The sequence below is a fragment of the Lissotriton vulgaris genome, chromosome 5, assembly GCF_964263255.1.
Source record: "Lissotriton vulgaris chromosome 5, aLisVul1.2, whole genome shotgun sequence".
Classification (NCBI taxonomy): domain Eukaryota; kingdom Metazoa; phylum Chordata; class Amphibia; order Caudata; family Salamandridae; genus Lissotriton; species Lissotriton vulgaris.
Window position 1 is genome coordinate 107,780,831 of NC_141693.1, and position 22,914 is coordinate 107,803,744.

The 22,914-nt window shown below is 45.0% G+C and overlaps 1 protein-coding gene across 2 annotated transcripts in view; it reads right to left on the reverse strand.

Annotated features, from left to right (window-relative positions):
- Nucleotides 1-22,914, reverse strand: part of CAMSAP1 (calmodulin regulated spectrin associated protein 1) — a 542,816-nt gene that overhangs the window by 449,683 nt on the left and 70,219 nt on the right. The window lies entirely within an intron of this gene.

The following is a 22,914-nucleotide window of genomic DNA, read 5'->3' on the forward strand; positions in this document are numbered from 1 at the left end:
AACAGATGCTGGATGTCCAGCAGCAATACAGGGCCCTGGCAACTGATGAGGCCAAAACACAGGCACAAGCGACCTTGCACAGGCTCTATGAGATAAATCTGGGAGACTTTTGGCATGGCTGAGTCGGAGGGAGCAAGAGGCAAGATGGGTAGATCAGGTATTGGATGCAAATGGACAAAACAGAACGGCGGATGAACAGATAGCACAGACGTTCGCTGCCTATTACGAGGAGTTCTATGAGGCTCGGGACCTAGGCTCGATGGCTGAGATCAGTCAATACCTGGATGGGGTTGAGACTCCCAGTCTGGAAGAGGAGGCACGAGAAAGCCTAGAGGCAGAGATTACAGTAGCCGAGGCGAAAGTGGTGTTATCTAAACTGCGCCCGGGGAAGTCTCCAGGGCCAAATGGGTTCCCCGCGGAGTTTTTAAAAAAAACAGCAGACCTCCTTACTGCCCACATTCTGGCTTTGTTTGAGGGAGCATTGGAGGAGGGAACGCTCCCCTCGGACCTCCACATGGCCACAATAGTACCTATCTATAAGCAGGGCAAGCCGCCAGGGGAGTGTGCGTCTTACCGCCCAATATCTCTGTTGAATGTGGAGGTTAAACTCCTGGCAACAATTCTGGCGCTACGACTGAGAAAGGGGATACCAGATCTGATACACCTGGAACAGACAGGCTCCCTCCCAGACAGCGATACGGAGAACAAGGGGTCCCAATAAACAATTAATATGTTGGACAAATTTCAACCGAATTAAGTCACAGATACAAATATGAAAGAGTATAATCAACACACTGTTATTTAATCACACTGTGTTATGCATAATTCATTAAATACACATTAGAATTCTCATGAAATAAGAATAGTGCCACTAGAAAAGGAAAGGGATACTGTGCATGTGAAAGATTGGGTTTGTGCAAGTTACTCGTGACTGAGGCAGAGGAAAACACTTTAGATATCGCAGCACTGATTTATTACTGGCGTCAGAAGAGCCAAATGTTTGAAGAACACACTATTGTGGACATGTTTGTCAGTACATTAAGGCATGGTTTTTCCTAAATGATATATGAACACTGTGTGTTCTTCAAAGATTTGACTCCTCCGACGCCAGTAATAAATCAGTGCTGTGATATCTAAAGTGTTTTCCTCTGCCACAGTCACGAGTAACTTGCACAAACCCTACCTTTCACTTGCACAGTATCCCTTTCCTTTTCAAGGGGCACTATTGTTATTTCATGAGAATTCTAATGTGTATTTAACCCCTTGCATGCGGCCGCAATTCTGCGCCTGTGCGGCACTTTTATTAAGTGGGCGGGTTCATGACAGCCCCCAGCCGTCATCAGCACACGAGCACCGTGATGCATGACGGACGGGGGCCGTCATCAGCATGCAAGGGATTCATGAATTATGCATAACACAGTGTGATTAAATAACAGTGTGTTGATTATACTCTTTCATATTTGTATCTGTGTCTTAATTCGGTTGAAATGTGTCCTACATATTAATTGCTTACTGGGACCCCTTCTTCTCCATACCGCGTTGCACCCAGGTCCCAGTGACTATTATGGGTATACCCTCTTACTGTAACATCCTCCCAGACAGGGCAACTCCACATAACTTGAGGAGGACCCATAACTGGCTGATGGAGGTATGTGATCATGGGGAGCCCCATGTGTTTCTATCCCTCGACGCTGAAAAGGCGTTTGATACAGTGCACTGGCCCTTTTTGGATGGGGTGTTGCTAAAGTTTGGATTTGGCCCGAAGTTCCAGAACTGGGTAAACCTTCTCTATACTGATCTACGAGCTAGGGTTAAGGTTAACGGAGTGTTATCAGGTGACTTCCCCATAAGGAGAAGGACCCGGCAGGGGTGCCCTCTATCGCCACTGCTGTTTGCCCTCACCATAGAAGTGGTGGCGTGTGAAATACGGCAGGACAGACGGATAACGGGATTCAGAATAGACCAGGGTGACTAATATGAAGAGAAAATCTCGCTCTATTCGGACGACATCTTGTTATACATTACACATCCAGAGGTCTCAGTTCCGCATTTGTTCACTTTGCTGGGCCGCTATGGGTCACGCTCAGGCTATACTATAAACTGGCACAAGTCGGTCCTATATAGTCCTAGAGGTGAGAGCATGGGGCCTGTCCTGCCCGCGGCGCTACGGGGGACAAACGAGGGATTTACATACTTAGGGATATATATGGCAATGGACCGCTCTATCTCGTATAAGAAAAACATCCAACGAGTCCTCACCAATTTTGCAAAGGAAGCGATCAGCTGGAAGACTCTGCCCCTCACCATACTAGGACGGGTGGCAATGTATAAAATGTTTACCCTGCCACGGCTATTATATGCATAACAAAACGAGTACTTCCCCCTTCCCATTCAGGTTTTCAAAGACGTAAATGAGGGGCTTTGAGCGTTGCTTTGGTTGGGGAAACAGCCTAGGATAGCCCTGGAGACCCTGCAGAGGAACCAATATAATGGGGGGATTTCCCTACCTAACATTGAGGCCTACTACTGGGTGGAACATCTAGTGCCAATAAATGACTGGCTACATGCCCCAGAAGACCACCCTACCTGTAGACTGGAACGGGGAAAACTGGAGAGACGTACGTGTCTACACTATATATATGGGGGTAGGGGACGAGAAACGCTACTATCTGCGACACGGGTGACTGTAGAGTTGTGGGAAAGGGCGACAAGACGGATTGGTTGGCACCACAAACCGTCGAGACAAACTCTGGTATGGCATTGCACGTGGCTACAAGAGTTGCATAAGCTGAAAGGGTTCAAAAGGTGGGATGACATTGGTATTTCAATGCTGGGCGACCTGCAGAAGCAGGGTGCTTGGAAGTCCTTTCAGGTGCTGAGGGCAGAGTATGGATTGCATCACACGCAGTTCCTGAAATATGCGCAAGTACGCCACGCCTGGCGGGCGGAGGGGGCGCTTACGGGCCCTCTGCCGGAGTACGCTCCACTAGAAGGACGGCTATTACAGGACCAGTTCCCGTCTAAATTAGTTTCCCTGACTTACAAAACCCTGCTTAACAATATGCCTGACGGACTGGTGAAATTGAAAAGTGCGTGGGAATCCAATCTGGGAGAGATGGATACCTGCACCCTACGGAGGTGGCAGTAAAATCGAGGCTCCGGCTCATTCAGTTTAAGATTCTCCATAGGGTTTACTATGATAGATACTGCTTACATCAGATGGGCCGAGCCAGTGACCCTAATTGTTTAAGAAGTGGACATGCTGAAGGGAACTTTTATCATACCGTCTGGGAATGTGGGGTCCTCCAGAGCTATTGGGCCACGAAAATGAGGGAGCTTAGTGAAAAACTTGAGACGACACTACCGCTGGAGCCTAAATTTGTATTACGGAGAATACCGACTGAGGTGGTGACCCGACCTACTCAATTTTTCTAACCCTGGCCTTAGTAGTGGCTAAGAGAGATGTGGCTCGGGCCTGGGGAGCGCCGACCCCCCCCCCCCCTCCCCGAGATACATGAATGGAGGAGGGGAATGGATATTTACATGGCAGCCGAAAGAGTGACATATAAAGCTAGAGATTGCCCGAAGAAGTTTAATAGAGTGTGGGGAAAATGGTGACGTTACTATGGCTTGGATGGGGGGCTTTGAGCGTGGGGGTACTGTCCAGTCTATAGCCCTGGGGTGTGATGGAGGGGCTCAGATACAGCGCCATGTTCCGGAAGTAGTTGGCATGTTACCATATATGGACAAAGGGCAATGTTTTGTACAATCTCGGCGATGGTGGGTGGTGGGAGAAGGGAAGGCAGGGTACGATGAACAATCTGCTGTGACATGCTTGTACTGTTTCTATGGTTTGAAAATGCAAATAAAAAATGTTTTGAAAATTTTTAAAATCATAGCATCTGGCTCTATGGGCACAGCGTTAAAGTCAAATAAGCTGGGTGTTGGGGAGTCTAGTAACACGAGTTGCTTTGTGGAAAATTAACACAAACTTGGTGAACATTATCGGCGCCATCTTGCCCCCTTTTCAAGCCCATTCGTGCGCGTAAGCGGCAGCCATTTTGAACACCATGGCCTCCCTGCCCCTCGCTGATAGCCAGCGCGTCTCTCTCTCTCTCTCTCTTAACCTCGCAAGCACCCCCCCCCGCACATTGGCAACCCCCCCGCTCTCTCATGCCTTGGGTCATAAACCCCCCTTCAGCGCAGCTTCAACACAGAATCCCACCCTGTTCCCAGCGCGACACCTCCCCTCATTCCTTTCATGGCCACAGATCCTTTTGATGCAAACCCCCTTTTCCTGTGTCCCCGTTTGTCTTCCTTGTTCCCAGGCCGCCACCTGGCCCTGCGGATACTGTTTATTACCTCGTACAGTAGGAAGCTTCCCCTCCCCATCAAAAGACCCTCGAACCGATCAAAGCCCCCACCCTATGAGATCCGATCAACCCCATGCATTCCGTGAAATGCATTCCGTGAATCGGCGGAATGCCCTGCTGTGCGGCAACCATCACCTGTTGTGACCGGGGTGGGGAATCCAACTGTAAATGTATGTGGGAACGGGCCTGAAGGGGAGATTCCGAGGATGTTCTTTCAACTATCAACGTGTTGCGAGAATGTGTTATGTGCAATAAAGGTCATAAACCCTAGTATAAGAGGCCAGGCCTCAGAGATGTGGTTAGAGCACCTCGTGACGATACTTGCTGTCTGAATTGATGTGTTCTCCTCCGGAGAGAATAAAATCCTCGTTTCCTGCCTTCCAGTCTCCAGCGCCTGCTTCTTCATTGATTAACATTGGTGGGTCATAGAGGCGATACCGCCGGGCAACATAAAAGGGTCTTTGGTTACTGGTTGTCTTTGGAAACCCTTTTTAACAATTGGCGTCCCAAACGTGGGGCCCATCAGCGACTCGTGGATCCAGTGGGAGAGGTCCTGACGACAGAGTGAACGACTGCAACGATCGGAAGGTACCCTGTCCGATAGACCCTCGTCTGACAGCCGATCATCCGAACTTCACTGGTTCCGAACAGACCTCTCTCGAGTGATCTGCGGTCCTGACTGGGAACCATCAGGAGTGCCACGAGAAGTACGAAGAGAAGAGGACGATCGGGCGCTGGATTCGGAAGACAAGAAACTGTCCATGCGGTCCGGGTAAGGTCGTGTAAACACGACGAATTGCGAAAGTGATTGATAATTGAAAGTGATTGATAATTGTTGAGAAAATACTAGTATTACTTTTTGTTAATTTATTTGGAGATTCGCTGTCTGCAAACGGAGAAACAACAGGCTCTCCCTTTATAAACAGCGAAGGATAGGTACGCACCCGTCGGACCTATCTTTCTCCCCCATTGAACAATTGCCCCCCACCCCCCATTGATTAACTGTTATAGATTGTTTTCTGGAGATTCTCTGTCTGCAAACAGGGAAGAATAGGTCCCCTCTTTGCAGATAGTGAAAGGGTAGGTGACGCGAACCTTTGCGAGCCTACTTATTCTCCCCATTGACCATATTGATTTTTTATTTTTTGACCTACATTGATTAACTGTTATAGATTGTTTTCTGGAGATTCTCTGTCTGCAAACAGGGAAGAATAGGTCCCCTCTTTGCAGATAGTGAAAGGGTAGGTGACGCGAACCTTTGCGAGCCTACTTATTCTCCCCATTGACCATATTGATTTTTTATTTTTGACCTAACATTGATTGCTCAAGATTGGTTCATGAGGTATTCACTACGTGCAAACAACGTAGAATAGAAATATTCTGTCTAGTCTTTGCACGCAGCGATAAGATAGGTAGTGCTGACTATTATCCCATTGTGATCCGTCATGCCTGTCTTCTCCCCACTGGTTAGTAGCCTGTTTAGCCCGGACCGCTTATTAGAGATGAACCATCCGGCTCCGCTGGAAGGCACCCCTAATAAGGACATGTTCATGAAGCATGGATTGATCGCTATAGCCTATAGTGAGCTGTGGCATAAATATACGAAAAAGGATCGAGAAAGTCAGTGGCCACTGAGAGGATCCTTTGATCTTGACAAAATAGAAACGGTAGAAATAGCCCTTCGTAGGAATGAAACAACACCTATTATGCTCGATAGTCTCGGTATGTGGCGCAAAGAAGCCACACGACGAAGGGAAGGCGACGAATTTAGAAAAGGTGAAGGGACACGACGGACAACCCTCCAAACGTCTAGTAGGCAAAGGGAAGGGCCAGCGATGGCACAGTCCCGAGGAGTAGACATGAAAAGAGAACGGTGTAAAGGGATGTGCCGACAAGTCAACCCCGGGACACAACGACCCGAAGGTAATCCCCCGACACTGCGCACAGGACGAATAGATTTAAAACAGAACCAATGTGCTTTCTGTAAATGCCTCGGGCACTGGAAAGCCCAATGCCCGACTCTGCAGAGCATAGGTAAGAACGGAGGGTCGACAGAAAGGACAGGCCGACAGAAAGGGAAAAGGCGCGAGATAAAAACCAATCAGACTAGTGCAGACAGGACAGACAGAACCACCCCGTTTGATTATGCTCGATGGCACAGATTTCGTCAGACCAATTTTAACGACATGTTAGAGTTCTGGGACTGATTGCTCTCTGTTGCTCTTCCACTCTGAAAACCAAACACAATTACAGATCAGTGTAAACAACCCCCGTTAGAGAAAGGACTCAAGGAAGCCAAGCGTCTATTATATAACTTAGGATTTAATTACGATAAAGAAAACACACAACCAACGGTAAATAGAATAACTAGTAGAACTCTCTCTAAAACAAACTTTACTAATAGGAAAAATACAAAACATATTATGCTCACTCCGGAAGTCCTCGAGATGTAACAGTTCGATGGTCCCGCCCATCCGAAACACATAGCACGTGTGGGGCGGGGCCTGCCAGCAACCATGGGCCAAAAAGAGATCGCTGGCGAGAAGGTACTGGAGGCTCCACAAAGCAGGCAATGAAATGGTCTTCCCATACTACCCTTCCAGGGATGGCGTCCCCCGGGCCGCGAGTAGGGAGGGGGCGGCTGCAAATGACCCCCTCCCTCGTATCTCCTGGTCCGGCCATCACGAATTCCTCCATCGAACGGATGCAGGGTGGGCAGGGAGGAAGAGGCGACGCGGACGAGCCTCTTCCACCTCCACAGGTAGGAGGCTTCCCTGCCCTGGTCCGGCGCCGATGTCCTCCAGCCGGACGACGGCCATATACCTACGCTGCACAGGAAAATATAATGCCCGACTGGTATATTTCCGCAACACAGGACATACAATGCCCGACTGGTATACTTGCATAGCACAGGACATACAATGTCCGACGGGCATATTTACGGAGCACCGGATGTACAGTGGTCCCCCAAGAGTCGGAATCAGGGGTGTAGGGTGGTCATCATGTGCACCCCTGATTCAAAGGGACGGCGTGGGATGCGCCGGGAGAGGGAGACGGCACGGGCGAGCCCCCCTCACCTCCCCAGATGAAGGCTCCACTGCTGCACCCTGGCGCCCCGAACCAAAATGTCCTGCTCCAGCAGCATGATGCTCTGTCCTTCGCCATCACAAGAAGTTTCTTCCACTCCTGATGGATACGACAAAGGGTGGCTGCCGCAGGGTCTCAAAATGGCGTCTGGGCCCTCGAAAGGCGGGTCTAGGCCGCTGGAGTAACTTTGTCCGAAATTGCAACTCGGGCACTTGCCCACCTGGGCGCAAGCCCCCACCATCGACAAACGTCCCCTCGACTTTGAAGATTCTACCAAAGTCCCAAGAGCCCTCAGCCCCTTCAGGCTTCCGGTGAGGAACAGCTGCATTGATCTCAAATGAAAAGACCACGGCACAGCAACAAGATGGCGGTGCTCTCGTGTCTGCATCAGCTTCCGTCTGAACCACCCAGGAACATTATGGGCTAACGAACTCGAGTAAGTTCCGGCTGAGCATCAACATGACCCGGTAAGAAAGACTCTACCCCCTCCCTCTCTTGATTGACGGTCCACGCCACCGGCCCCTCTGTTAGCACAGTTTCTTTTTGAACTGCCGAAAGGGACTCTGGTCCAACCGCCAATCGTCGGGGACATTTTTTTCCTCTGATGCTACTTCCGAACTAAACCGGCCTCGCCCAAAATGGCGCCGGTATCAATGGAAACTAACGGATGCCCCGTGGTATTCCTTAGCTAATGAAACTTGATGTACTAAGATATATATACGAACCATTGTGCACTCGAGGAGAAAGGGAGGAGGGTTCACTTGGCGAACATTTGAGAGGGGTTCCGTAAAAATGTTGATTTCGATGAACGATTTATTTTTGATATTTATTGTAACTGGTACATAACATCGCTTATGATGCACACCCACGGTTTACATCTAGGAAATGTGATTCCGATGAGCTTGACTGTGTTTCCATTTATGAACTGAAATGCCCCTGATTCCCTCGTCACGCAATGAAATGTTTTCAGTTACTTGCAAATAATAGATTAGGCTTTTTTTTTACATGTTCTTGTGCTACAAAATAACCCCCTACTGTATGTGCTTCCATCGACGACATGTCAGGCCAAAAAAATTATTGCGCTCTCACATTTTACGTACTGAATAATTATACAAATAAAGGTCTTAAAAACTATGAATAGGCATCGCATACTTTTGTAAATGCGGGTATCGGTGGGAGGATTTTTTCTGTGCGCAACTGATCTGCTCCTTTTTTTAAGGTAATCAGAGAAATGGTTGTTCGGCCCTGGATTAATGATCGAATCAAAGGTATGATACGTTGCCTCCAAAATATGCGACTGAGCTCAGGAACTTACGTAGGAAGAAGGACCTCGACTTCTGAGAATGGGTAAAGTAAAGCGGTGTGATTGATAAAATGCTATAAAGTTATGGTGGTTGAAGGTACTCAGGTACAGGGTTGAGCGAAGAACTGATATGCCTTAGAACATCACAGCTTTAGGGAATGATTTGAGGATCCCGATGGCCGGATACATCTACAAAACCGGGTACCTCACGCTAGGCACCTCTGATCTTTTTAGCGTTTCCCTACACACGATCCTTAATGCCATCCTCGAACCTCCCCATGAACCACCCACCACATTGCCCGCCCCCCTTGACTTCGGAGACCAAGACCCTAAGGATTATATCCCGAAGAGATAAGTACGAGTATGCGGTAAGTAAAGGACTTTCGTGCCCGTACATTTGATGTGTTCGAATGTTGTCCCCCCACCTCCCCCTTTCCCTCCTTTTTCCCTCTGCAGGTTACATTAGAATCCCGATTAGAGTATCGTAAGGGATCTGGAGCCACGTCACGCCCGATGCATGAAAACGGACTAACGCTGCAAGACGACACAAAAAGACGCCCTACCCAATGCACGACCTTTTTGTACCTTATCTAATGCTCTTCTGTCCCAAAACTGCATGCTTTCTACATCCTAACACAGACCCGAAACGTCTAACGTTGGGTAACGCACTGAATAGCCCAAACAATACACGGCCATTCTCCATGTCCAACGTGTACTGTTTGGCCTATTGTCTGTCTCTCTCTCTCTCTCTCTCTCTCTCTCTCTCTCTCTCTCTCTCTCTCTCTCTCTCTCTCTCTCTCTCTCTCTCTCTCACTCTTTCACCCCTCCACCACACTTTCCCTCTTCCTAGCGACTGGCACCTAATTGACGAACCTGGTGCACCTCCTGATTGGCCCCAAATACCACAAGTATTTGCACAAATTTGTCCTAAATAAAATTGTATCGGTACCACGTTATTACCTCTCCTTTTCTACTAAAATATGGATGAAATTTAAATTGACCGAAAGGAAAAGGACAGGTAAGACAACTAAGGTTCTCCAAATTTGACCCACAACCAGGGAACTATTTGTCAGTGGCTTCTATGATAAAATATGTCTGTGGTAATGCGACCATCCCCATTCCAAATTGTCCCTATACCCCAAACAGTAAGAAATGATCGAGACACCCCCGTCTTCCCAAAATGCCCCCAGTTTGGTATCAGCTGCCCTGAACGAGAGCCTGAAAAACGCCCCTGCTCCAATTCACTGTGTTCCTAATTGTTTTCCATAAGATCCCACCTTCCCCGAGGATAAGTTTACTAATTATCGCAAACCACCCCCCCCGAGTTTTTGTAGTAACCAGGTTGCGAGGATTTATATAGAAAGTTAGAAAGATGTGTGCAAAGTTAAAATTAGATCGAAAATCGAGAGAACTTGTTGCAGTAAGCCTTGTTGAAAATAAGATGTTTTGATGTAATGAAGACTTGTTTAGCCTATGTTCACCCCTCAGAAGGATGCCTATCAGACTGTGGTAAATAGCACGTTGCACTTTTTCGTAAAATACAAGGCCCTGAAGACCAGCCTAGCCTTGCAAGACTCGTACTAGGGAAATAGGTCTCTACCAGAAGAACTGACATCTACTAAAATAGACGTATGCAATAAATGAGTACCAGACCTTGTACCTATTACAAATGAACGTAATAATCATCAAAACGCCAAAGAATTAGCCAACAAAAGGAGGTTGTAAGGAATCCAGCAAACCCATCATCAATTGTTTATACGTTAGCCACAAAAATCTCAAATGTAGCGAGTGCTTACCCCAGTTGCTTGGTGTTGGGAGAGAAATAGATTTATGTAATTACCTTCTTCTGCAAAATCTCTAAAGACTGTCTTTTCAACACTCATTTAAGGGTATCACTGTCGGAGGAGAAAGAGACCGGATGTGGGAGCACGCGGCCTGACTGCGGATTGTGGAACATCAGCGACGGAGGCCGAGGCGAGACCACAGCAGTAAGGAGTCGCAGGACGGGGCACTGTTTCAGACAAAGCTAAGGAAAGGGCTGACCTGAAGCCCCTGCTCTATGATCAACGTGTGCCAAAAAGTCCCCGCTCTCTGAACCTGGTTACGGACCCGCCTGTCGCAAACTCTCCGTCCCCCTGATCTGTTCCCGACTTGGCCTTGCTCCATCCCCTCCTCCTCCGACCTACCATAAGGACTGTTCACACCCGCACCTTTCCACCCGAACTCCCAAGTTCCTCCAAATCCTACTGAGCTACCCAGAGAAGAGTACTCCCTGCGTCAGAAGGGAGGGAGCTCCGACTAAGTAGACCACGAACTATGTTAATCCCAGAACGGTGACCTAGAACTCCACCAAGGGTCGCCCCCGAAGAAAAGATAAACAAAGTCTGTGGTTCTGCCCGCTACCGAGCACCTTGAAGATGATGGAAACGCCAGATAAGAAGATGATGGAGGCAACAGGAAATACCCATCACAGAGACTGAAGAAACAAACAGACCCCACCACTCAAAGACAAATTGCACTTTCTTATCACCATCCTTTCTGCCTCCTACTAACTATGCTCTGGGTTACGGAAGAAAGTGCACCTGCTCCAAAACCGTAACGCATTTCTCCTATGAGGTCTGGCGAAACAAAACAAAATGTACCCCTGCCCGCAGACCTCCAACGACTCAATCCACATGAACATTCCTGTTGACAGACCGAATTGTAATCCAAGGTACTTAACAGTGCCAACAGAAGACGACAAAAGACAACGAGAACTCTGATATTTTTACTGTATCTCCTTTCTCCCCCAATCACCATTGGACTAACTATGCACCCGCCAAAGGCAAAAAGAACTTACTTATATGATAACTTACCAGTTCATATTCCAAATGACTATAAGTATCTATGATCTGTACCCAACGCCCTCGCTACGTAATTCTAGTCTGATATTGCATTACGATGACTTTTTTCTGCAACCAACTTGACGATGAACCCGCCTACTAGATGATGAGATTTTTCAATATGATGTTTGTAATGTGATGTTTATGTACAGTTCTTTTGCCTAAGTCCCCTCTCCCTTACTTATGATCGCTGCATATAGGTATAGATAGGAAATAGGCCAGCAAGATGTCTTGGAAATGTTAAAGGGAGGACTGTGGAAAATTAACACAAACTTGGTGAACATTATCGGCGCCATCTTGCCCCCTTTTCAAGCCCATTCGTGCGCGTAAGCGGCAGCCATTTTGAACACCATGGCCTCCCTGCCCCTCGCTGATAGCCAGCGCGTCTCTCTCTCTCTCTCTCTTAACCTCGCAAGCACCCCCCCCCCCGCACATTGGCAACCCCCCCGCTCTCTCATGCCTTGGGTCATAAACCCCCCTTCAGCGCAGCTTCAACACAGAATCCCACCCTGTTCCCAGCGCGACACCTCCCCTCATTCCTTTCATGGCCACAGATCCTTTTGATGCAAACCCCCTTTTCCTGTGTCCCCGTTTGTCTTCCTTGTTCCCAGGCCGCCACCTGGCCCTGCGGATACTGTTTATTACCTCGTACAGTAGGAAGCTTCCCCTCCCCATCAAAAGACCCTCGAACCGATCAAAGCCCCCACCCTATGAGATCCGATCAACCCCATGCATTCCGTGAAATGCATTCCGTGAATCGGCGGAATGCCCTGCTGTGCGGCAACCATCACCTGTTGTGACCGGGGTGGGGAATCCAACTGTAAATGTATGTGGGAACGGGCCTGAAGGGGAGATTCCGAGGATGTTCTTTCAACTATCAACGTGTTGCGAGAATGTGTTATGTGCAATAAAGGTCATAAACCCTAGTATAAGAGGCCAGGCCTCAGAGATGTGGTTAGAGCACCTCGTGACGATACTTGCTGTCTGAATTGATGTGTTCTCCTCCGGAGAGAATAAAATCCTCGTTTCCTGCCTTCCAGTCTCCAGCGCCTGCTTCTTCATTGATTAACATTGGTGGGTCATAGAGGCGATACCGCCGGGCAACATAAAAGGGTCTTTGGTTACTGGTTGTCTTTGGAAACCCTTTTTAACAGCTTAGCATTTAGTAGCTCATGATTTTCATTGATAAGTAGTTCGCACTACGGAAAAGGTTGGAGACACCTGGTCTACGAATAGTATTACGCCCAATGATCGCCCACCACCACAGACTGTGGGAGTTGAAAATTTAAAGAAACCTAGCAGACCTAAATGTTGCTCAAATTGACGTACCGCAGCCCACTTAACACATATTCCTCCAGCTGCTCCAAATGGAGTCCTGACAAACCGAATCTCTTCAATGCACGTGGATTGAAGAGATTGGCTTGCAAGGCTTGCTGCAATGACTCACCACGGACAGTCGAACTATTGTTGTGCTAGGAGCCAAATATTCAAGAGCCCTTGGCTCAAGAAAAAGTGCATTCATGATACACAAGCTGAAAAGACCCCGGGAAATCTTCTCATCATTGACCCCAGTGACCCTAATGCTCGTTACTAAGGCTCTTTAATTTCCAAGGGTCCACTCCAGCCTTTACAGGTACCCTTTTTTTCCCTAGGGTGCTTTGGACAGCTACACAATTCCAATGCCCACTCTCAGGCTTGCATGGTCAGATCTTGCACAATGTCATTACTCAAACTAGCTTCTTATAACTCACTCTTTCAAAGGCCTCATTTCATCATGTGGGGTCAGCCGACCTCAGTCTAGAGACGCACTGCTGATCTCCACTGTATGCCTCAGGTGAGCTTTCTATCCATCTAAGCACACCAGTCTGGCACTCTTTAAGGCTTTGACAAGCACACTATATACACTGCACACCCAATGGTGGCTAGCTAGCATTTTTCACATTTTCAAACTTGCCTGTTGGGAAAGAAATCCTACGCACGAACATTTGAAATTTGGAAATGCCTCATTTGGATAACTGATCTTTAAACTTTGATTATTTGGACTGTGTGTGCAATGCTACTACCCTTGCAATGTATCAATTCGAAGGCATTCACATCAAAAATATTTTTCAAATTAAGGGTATGCCTTGAAACAAACTAGAGCCCTCAAAAAGTGCTTATCAGCACAAGCGAGTACTTGAGTTTCCACTGCAACCTGTAACCACAGCCAGCCTCTGGCAGACAAACTGAAACCGAATACTCATCAGGTCACCAGCAGGCTGTGCAATGTGCTCGGTATAAAAATAGGTCCTGGCTTAAAACACAAACACGGATTCGCGAGTTACTTCAGCCTGGTATTAGAACTGCTGCGAGATAGATCGGCTGTGGGACTTTACAAATGACAGCACTGAAAAGAGCCTATAGTTATTTCTACTGTTCCATCTCTTTGAAAGATGGTCTAGCCAGGGCTTTAAGTGGGATTCAAAAACTGGGAGGGTCTCTCAGATGGGCGTGGCCAGTGTAATTAGGGGAGTGGCTTTAAAACACTTGCGTTAAAAATCTGTGTTTAGCATAGTATGCCGCCTGACTTGTATTTTGCTGTTTCTGTCATTGCATCCAGAGCTCTGGTTTGACATCAGGCAGTAGTCAGGTTGAAAAATGCAGAGTGCAAGCTTCATGTAATGTCTGCAAAAGAACTCCCAGTAAATAGCGCTTGGGTCAAAGGGACATGGTGTCAAAATACCACAGAAACTGTCGACAAGCAAACTACAGTGATAAACCTTTAAAGAGGTCACGGAGGAATGAATCTCTGCAAACCTATCGTGTTAGTATATCAAGTGGCATAGAAATATGTTTGTGTCCACGCCAAGTCCAGAAATGGTGGATGGCAACAACAGGGTTTTCATCTGCCCATTAAACGAATACATACATCTACTACAAGACTTCCCTGGAAGTAACTAAAATGGTGTCCAACGTGTGCCTTCAACTCCGACAGAGAGCACGCTGTGTATATACATGGAATGTAGGACCTCCTTCCATATTTAATCATGCAAGTTACGATGGAGCAGGGGTACTCACACATTTCTGAAGAGGGCTGCACTAGTGTTAGAATGGAAAAACAACCTACCTTGGTATTAATGCTTTGACTGACAATTGCATTTAATGCTGGTGCTATATTGAAAATTAAATTTACGCTCTTGAACTGATTTTTGATTTATGGTGGTCTCTTTTCATGTGTTCTGTTTGCATTTTGATGAATATTTGATTTTTTTAACTACTCCGACCATTTGTGTAAACATACTGTACCATTGACCCATTCTACTTGGGCATAACCCCGTAAAAACTCAACGCTACCTTGGTTAAACAATCATGAAGCAAATTAACGACAAAATCGTAACACATCTGTTCACCCTTCTGAAACACATTAAAATAACAATAAATACTTTGAAAGGAAATCTTCTACTATAAAACATTTAAGATGTCCGCCACTCCTATGATGCAAATATCAGCATTCCTTCAAATTATTCTAAGAGTGAGTGTTGAAGGCAATTTTACAAAAGGTATTCTAGAGGTACTATATGAAGAGGGAATTTTAATGATTTTGTTGCAAATGGTGTTACAAATTCGACACTGGTACTAAACGGAGAGGTTTCAAAGACATGGCAAACACAAAAAGATGATGGACGGAGTGCTGAAAATTTTCAACCACTCACCCCCAGTCAAGAGATCTGGGTTGAATCAATCGTTCTTTTGCTAACTATGCCACCCCAGTTTGGACCCAGCCTGCAAATCAGTTTGGACCCAGCCTGCAAATCAGTCTTGACCCTGTTCCTCATGGGAACATTTCAGCCCGAACTGCAAGGCCAGGTCCTCCCTGGAACGGAAACAAGAATCCTGTGATGGTTTTGAGATTTCACCCCTCATCAGCCAGGCTAGCTTGAATCCAGTAGCACAGTGAGCAAGGGACTCTCGTCTAGGCACACCCATGACCACTTAGGGCCAGCAGAGCAAACAACAAGATGATGGTGCTGACGGGGTTTCAAAGACATCCTTCAGAGAACTAGGGGCCTCCCTTTAGGGAGTTTAAAATATTAGTGTAATGGCACATTTTAAAGTACATATCACATATTACTTTGCTCAAAAGCTAATAGGTTTTAAATATCACTAAATGTTGGTGTAAAGATGCACATCAAAAAGTATTCTAAATTAGTCACTCCTTCAAAGCACATTTTACCCAACACACATTCCTCATTACTCTGCTTTCATCTTTTTCATACTCATGTCTAAATATTATGGGGCACCCGTATAAGGGCCCAAGGGTAAGAGTCATTAGGGCTCATGTATTGGGTAATCACAAATCTGTAGGCTCGATATGTAGGGCATGCATAGCATTGGGTATGTGTACCAGATTTGCCACAGACTCTTATGCAGGGACTCCCACTCGCCCAAGGTACTGAGAAACCCAGCCAACAAGCAAGTGAGCACCTAAGAATGCGGGGAGACATTTCCAATGCATATCTGTCAATGGCACTACTAGTCCTGGGCAAACAACGAAAAACCCCACTTGATTCAGCCCAGACGCTCACACACCTTTGCCATTTGCAACCTTTCTCAAGGCACTGGTATACTCAAGTTACACTGATCCACTGTACTAAAAACCTGCCAGCAGCACCCAGAGAAATTACAAATTTCACAATAAAACCTGCAAAGAATTCTGATGTAAACTGTCGGCTTTCAGGCATTTACTCACTGGCTGACAACAAAATCACTAGTGCTGGTACGGAACATACGTGCTGTTGTTTACAAAGGGAAACATTTGGCCCGCGGTCCATAAATTAACAATCAGTTGTATAGAGGAATGAGGTCATAAACTAAGTTCAAGAGACTTGAAATATTATTTTTACATAGGATAGATGGTATTTTATTAGTTAGTACATCAACCTACAATCAATTGCTCATTAATTTGTTGGTCTTAAGATAGTCTGGTGGCAGATGACGTAAATTGAGAAATGTGCGTTGAGAAAATAAAAACCCATAGTTTGTAATTTCTGACACCGGCATCCATTTATCTGTTGGAACCTGTAGCAAAGGTATTTTTTGGTTTAGAATATGTGTGTGACATACAGATCCTTAGTCCCCTGCATTCACTACCAACAGTGCAATAAATATTTTACCATGAACAGCTGGCGACGCTAGATGTACGGGATAGATGAAAATGGTCTGAAAAGCTGGATTCCATTTAATTAAGTCGCAATGATGTGTTCTGTTTTACCCGACGTCTGATGGTTCTGGCAAAATGATACCACAAATGAAACTTTATTACATGTTTATAGAGTAGCTGTCCTTCTCTACAATGGAGGCTAATGAGGTCACAACTGGACAGGGCCATTACTGTGTACCAATGTCCCGGAGTCTCAAAGTGCTGCCCATGACTATTCTCATAGTAAACATGGGCGATCTCAGGTTCTTGAATCAGACCCGACTGGTGATGGAGCAGGTTTTTTTTTTAGAAAATATAACCTGCTCGGATTGATTCCTCAGTAACTTTTACTAATAGTGTGCTGTGAAATTAATGTGCACACACACAAGAATACGGGGAAATGCTTTGTGCATGCGTACACTAATGCAGAGATTAATGCATGCAAGACTAAGCAGCATTTGCGTTCTGCTTCTAAATAAAATAATTAATGCTGCTTTTGCACATTAATGCTCGTTAGAAACATAACACGGAATAGTACAATGGAGGGTGGTAAACAGTGAGAAGTACATTTCGGGAAATTAATAATGTCTGTGTTCTATTCATTATAGTGAAACAAGTATGTGCCTACATTTCTGCATGCCCGTAGAGGGTTAAAAAAGAATTATTAAGAATAAATTAACCGAAAATCGAGCTCCGACAGAGAGAGAAGGAAAAAGGTTGATAACCTTCAAGAAATATTTGTTTGTCTGCCAAGTAACGGAAGGATGGCCATGAGAACGAGAGGAAATGTACAAACCTCTTCCGCAGAAGCGGCAGTAGTGAACAATGAATGTCTAGTGATTTGCAACATGTTGCTTACTAGAGTAAACGTGTATACAGAAGTTGTGGTTAACATAATAGGGTTTATATTAGACAAAGAGCGCTATGAAAAATATGAATGTGACTATGGTGGTGTGATAGAACAACCCCAAATCAGCCAATGACAGACTGACTTTCTGTAAATGTTTCAACTGTGGGTTGGACATGTAGGTTTAGGGTATAATTGAGGTGCTTTAGAGATTGTGGTTTGAGTAGAGTGGAGAAGCGTTGGGGAGAGTGCGAGGGAGCTTAGAGGGAGATCGTCGCTGGCCGTCGGTTTGCTGAGGCCTACCCGTTTCCTATTCCTGTCCTATATTCCAGTATCCTGATAATCTTTGTTTTCCTGAATCTATCTCAGGGGACCCCTACTATCCCTGTGGCCAGGGGTTAGTATTTCTCCATTTTCTTTAGGTTAGTATTAGCTAAATGATCCGTACTTTGCATACTCATTTTGCAAATGTATTTTGTCTCTGAAAACAATTGTCTTTTCGCCTATCCACTCCTTCATTTACATTTATTCATTTGTTATGAGTTTGACACTATTTGCATTAATTAATGTTGTTTCTCTCTCTGTGATTAATGCAATGTTTGCCTTGTGAATCAGTACGCGTTGAGCTTTTATAGACTACATTATTTGGAGAAAAACATTATTAACCTTACTCCGAGTTTGTGGTTATTTTGTAATATAGATCGTTATCAGTATTACCATCAACTTCTCAACTTTAGTCCATCGACCAGTGGAAAGAAGCTGATGATGCAGGCTCAGTTATGTATTTAGAGTGTAAGTTACGAGTCTGTATAATGTACAACTGATTTAGAGTGTTCATTAGTCTTGAAACTTACCCAGCGTCATTCAGCGGATAGTGTTGGGTACATGCGGTATGGGCCTGTGTGGTTATTAATTATCGATACCCGATTAGCGCTGGTAAGAGCTACTTCTTAGAGAAGTGAAACAATGCTGGCAAGAGGAAGTCCCCAGAAGCCTAGACTTCTGCATGATTTTTTGCCTTCTAAGAGTCACTGTCTTAAGTAGTCCCATTGTGAGGACTGGTGACTGACAGCTAGTAGAATGGATGGCTGCTTGATTGAGTGAATGAAAGAAGGCTGCATTTGACCTGCTAGATAGCAAGGTACTAAAGCACATGACACCGTTGGGGTAGAAACTTCAAATAGTCTTATTTACAACACGTACTGGGTGGAAAAGAGACTATTACAGTGAGGTGCATGTTAGCTACAGACCCACAGGAGAAAGCATCCTACTGTAGTAAACGGGTGCGCTGGAGGAAAGACTAGAAACTAGACATGGGGGCCACCAGTCCTAAGGAATGGGTATCATTCAGGGCCTACCTCCAGAGATAAAGGAAATAATGCCCCAACAAGGTAAAAAAGCTTGGCTTGAGTTCCACGGACTTGTGATAGTATTTTAGAAGCTCTGACTGGCTAACAGTGTTGCTGGGAGGATGAAGGAGAGCCCCAATAGGCTTGTAAAGCCTAACCAAGCTCAGATAGAAATTAAGCATATTCACTCATGGTGCACTTCAAAAATATCCAAGATGATATCTGCGATCTGACAGCTCACACAGGAATACACAACCAGAGAATAAAGGACTCACTCAAAAACCAGAGTATGATTAGAAATTATTAACCTGTAAAAGGACGACTACTACAGAGGAGCCCTGCTAGTCCGTGTATATATATAGAGAGAGGGAAACAACAAAAGGGAGATCCATTAAGCCAAACGGAAGGTTTGACTGCACAACATTTAATTAAGACCCAAGCAAACTTGAACCGACTTCTACTTTCAGGATCCAGATGAGGAAACAAGGGGGCCTGAAGTGGAGCTAATTTTAAGTTACATTGTACCGTGGGTTCAGGAATATAACAGTGCAAGAAAGAAGCATATAAAAAAGTTGAGACAAATTAAGACAGGATGGTGTACATCTCAGCTACATTGCACGTGCCTGAACTGATTAAGCAACAAAACCGGTTGAGGATTGTCTCTGCCCATTCCTACCTGTGACACTCACGGCTGATTAGAGGCACCAAGAGTTCCAACCTACATGTTAGGCAAGTTAAAATGAGTCTCTAGTTTGATATATACATGTGCAAATACACACGCCTTTAAATGATTAACTCTGGAATTCAGTTACGCTAGCAGCTGCGTATCTGATGTTAAGAATTGAGGTCGCTGAAACTCACTGCAGAGAAAAACAAACAATGGCAAAGCCAATAGGTCTTGTCTTTGGGGCCTTATATTGTTTAGCTAGAGTTGCAGCTCAAACATTATTTTTCATAGTCCACATCCCCTGCCTTACAGCAAGTAACCAATTTCATCCCCTCTTTCAGAATTCAATTAGTCCCCTACCTACAAAGTCACCACACAGTTCGACATTGGCCATCCCGAACTAACACACTGTGTGGATTCCTCTTGCTTATGTGGCATCAGCATAGATGCATAACAGCTTATTTCCAAAGACGATTATCTTTTTATGTTCCCCTCATTAAATCAGATCTAGTATAATAAGGAACTAAACATTTCTTCTGCACAAAGACCTCATTTACATTACTGAAATTCATTCACTTGCACAGCTATTGGCTCTGGAAGCAATGAGTAAAATTAAAGGTAAATCAAGGTTGATGGCTTTCAAAGACACCGAGAGGAGATGACAAACTGCTCAAAGATAGCATTTTCCATAGGGCAGCAAAAAAGTACTTTCCAAGAAGACACCACTTTTGCACGATCTTGCCAATCGAATTTGGAAAGTCACCCAATAACACTTCCAAAATCGTGTACTAACAATTCCTGTCTCAGTAGGCTCCAAATACCGGAGACACTACTATGTGAAGCGTCATGCGTGTCACTTATGTTTCGTCACAAGATGAACAAAATATACTCTGGGAAAGAAAACAGAGCGAGACAGGCCCTAACTCTATGCTATGTAAGTGTGAAAAGAATCTGTGGCCAAAATTGGCGTGGTGTTGCAACATAGGGCCTAAGAGACTAAACGAACGTACAATTAATTTCTATCTTCCAAAGCTAACAGAATTCAACACAAGTTGTTTGCCACTGAACAAGACAACCATTAATCAAATCCTTCCTTTATATCAATAACTGTGAGAGGAGGGCAATTTACATATTGAAATAATCTGGAAAAGGACAACAGACTCCAACTGACTGTGAGAAAGCCTGTAAAGGTTCTGATCGACTCCTTAGTAGCTCGACTCAGGGACTTTACATACTTCGTTTGCTTGATTCTCTACTATGCTAAAGGAAATACATGAAATATCTGGAGATCCAGTTGTATTCCAACTTCTTATTTTAGTGAGATTAGAGATTACAGTAAAGAAGTTGTTTTTCACATCGACTTTACAAGTCTGATTTTAATGCCAGCCGATGAATTCACAAAAATTCTAGAGCCATGAATTACTGGCTGAAATGTGATTACTGCTCAGGGAAATGTGTTGTTCAGCTAGTTAGCTTCATTCACTAAATCCAAAACAGCATTGAACACTGCTGTTTACTTGCTGAAAGAACTTCATCATCGAGATCATGTTCCAAGGTCGAAGGGAGGTCCATGTGCAAGGCAATTCAGGACTGGTTAACATATAAAATAATCTAACGTACGGGCAAAATTCACTAAAATGAAGACACTAACTGGGGGCCACAGAAAGACAGTTACAATCAGCCTATCTGGCCCCTCCTCGGATCCCAAAATGAGCCAGAATGGGTAAGCACAGCTTCTCTTACTAGGGGCAACTCATGATCTGACATGTTTTTACGGAATTTATCTGGAAGTTATCTGGAATTATTTCCTGGCTTGTTATGGAAAGCCAAATCCGCAATCTACGACTAATGAGTTTCTGTATTGTCATTTGATAGCTATCTGTCAGTCAAAGCTGGACATTTAGCCCATAAGAGGAAGTTGATTGCTTATTTTATGACTGGTAATGGAACAACGGTGATTAGTTGCAGTTCTTTCGAAATTTGTTTACGCTGATTTCAGCATAGCTGCTAACTTCAAAACAGAGTTCAGAGAAATCTGTTAGGGTCCCTACCTTATCAATTATCTGACACATCTGTAGCGGATTGCTCCTTTCTCTCAGAGGCAACTTCCCAGTGCCAAGCACTGTACTGTATTAATGCAAATAAAAGTGGAGAGTAGACCTCAGGGGGAAGCCGGGGGAAATACCAGCCCACGTGCTAAAATAAAAACATGAATGCTAGTTAATATTTACGAGTACCTAGGTTTGCAAAAAAAAAATCCTAGCTCACGAGGTTCGACTTACCTTGGTTCTACCTGGGAAGAGTGGACAGGTGCGGCAGTCCAAGCACTGCGTCAGAGATCATGGTATTAGACCTTCCTTAATCTCTAATACTTAAGAAATCATATGGTTGATCAGTATAAAAGAATTCTCAATGCTGGCAATTTGCAGCAGCAACAAAGATTGCTAAACTAGAAGCTGGTGGGCTAACAAAGGCGGTCCTAACCTTAGCCCCAGCTGAAGGTAAGTACTTACTCACTCTGAGCTGCAACTTCTCTCTAGCACATTTAGCTAGGATGGTGCTAGCAACAAACGCAGACATCGAATGTCCCTAGACTACCCCATGCAGAGAAGCTTACAAATAAATACTATATGAGCAATGATAGCAACACAAAAGCCTTAGAGACGGCAACAGGCCACAAGAAGAGAAATCACTCAGAGTTAAACACTAGTCTGTCTTCACAAATTAAGATCAGTGCCACATTTTCTCAGACAGCGGTGAAAACATACCAGAAACGCAATAAACAAATGATATTCAATAGTCCAACTGAGCACCGGAACAAACCCCAAAGACGTCCGAAGATGTAATAAAAATCGGAAAGGAGACTCAACTGTAGCCTACAATAAACACGCACTAAAGCAACCTTAAAAATAAATACTACTCCATTTAGCAGCAAATAATATTGTAACTTGACTATTTCACTGGCACGATATATGGCAACTGTCGACAGCAAGATTAATTCAAGAACTAAAGTAATTACAAACATTACATCCCAAAAAAGATTAATCAACTACTGTGTCAAAAAAATACAATCCAATTGGCTATAAATTAGAGGGCACAACATTTCAATCAACTACTTAGTACTATCAGAACCACAATAAAACTTACTTCCGCTAGTCTGAGCACAACAACTGAAAATTAACTACCACTTTTACCTGTGATACTGCTGTTTCGTTGACAATGTTCTC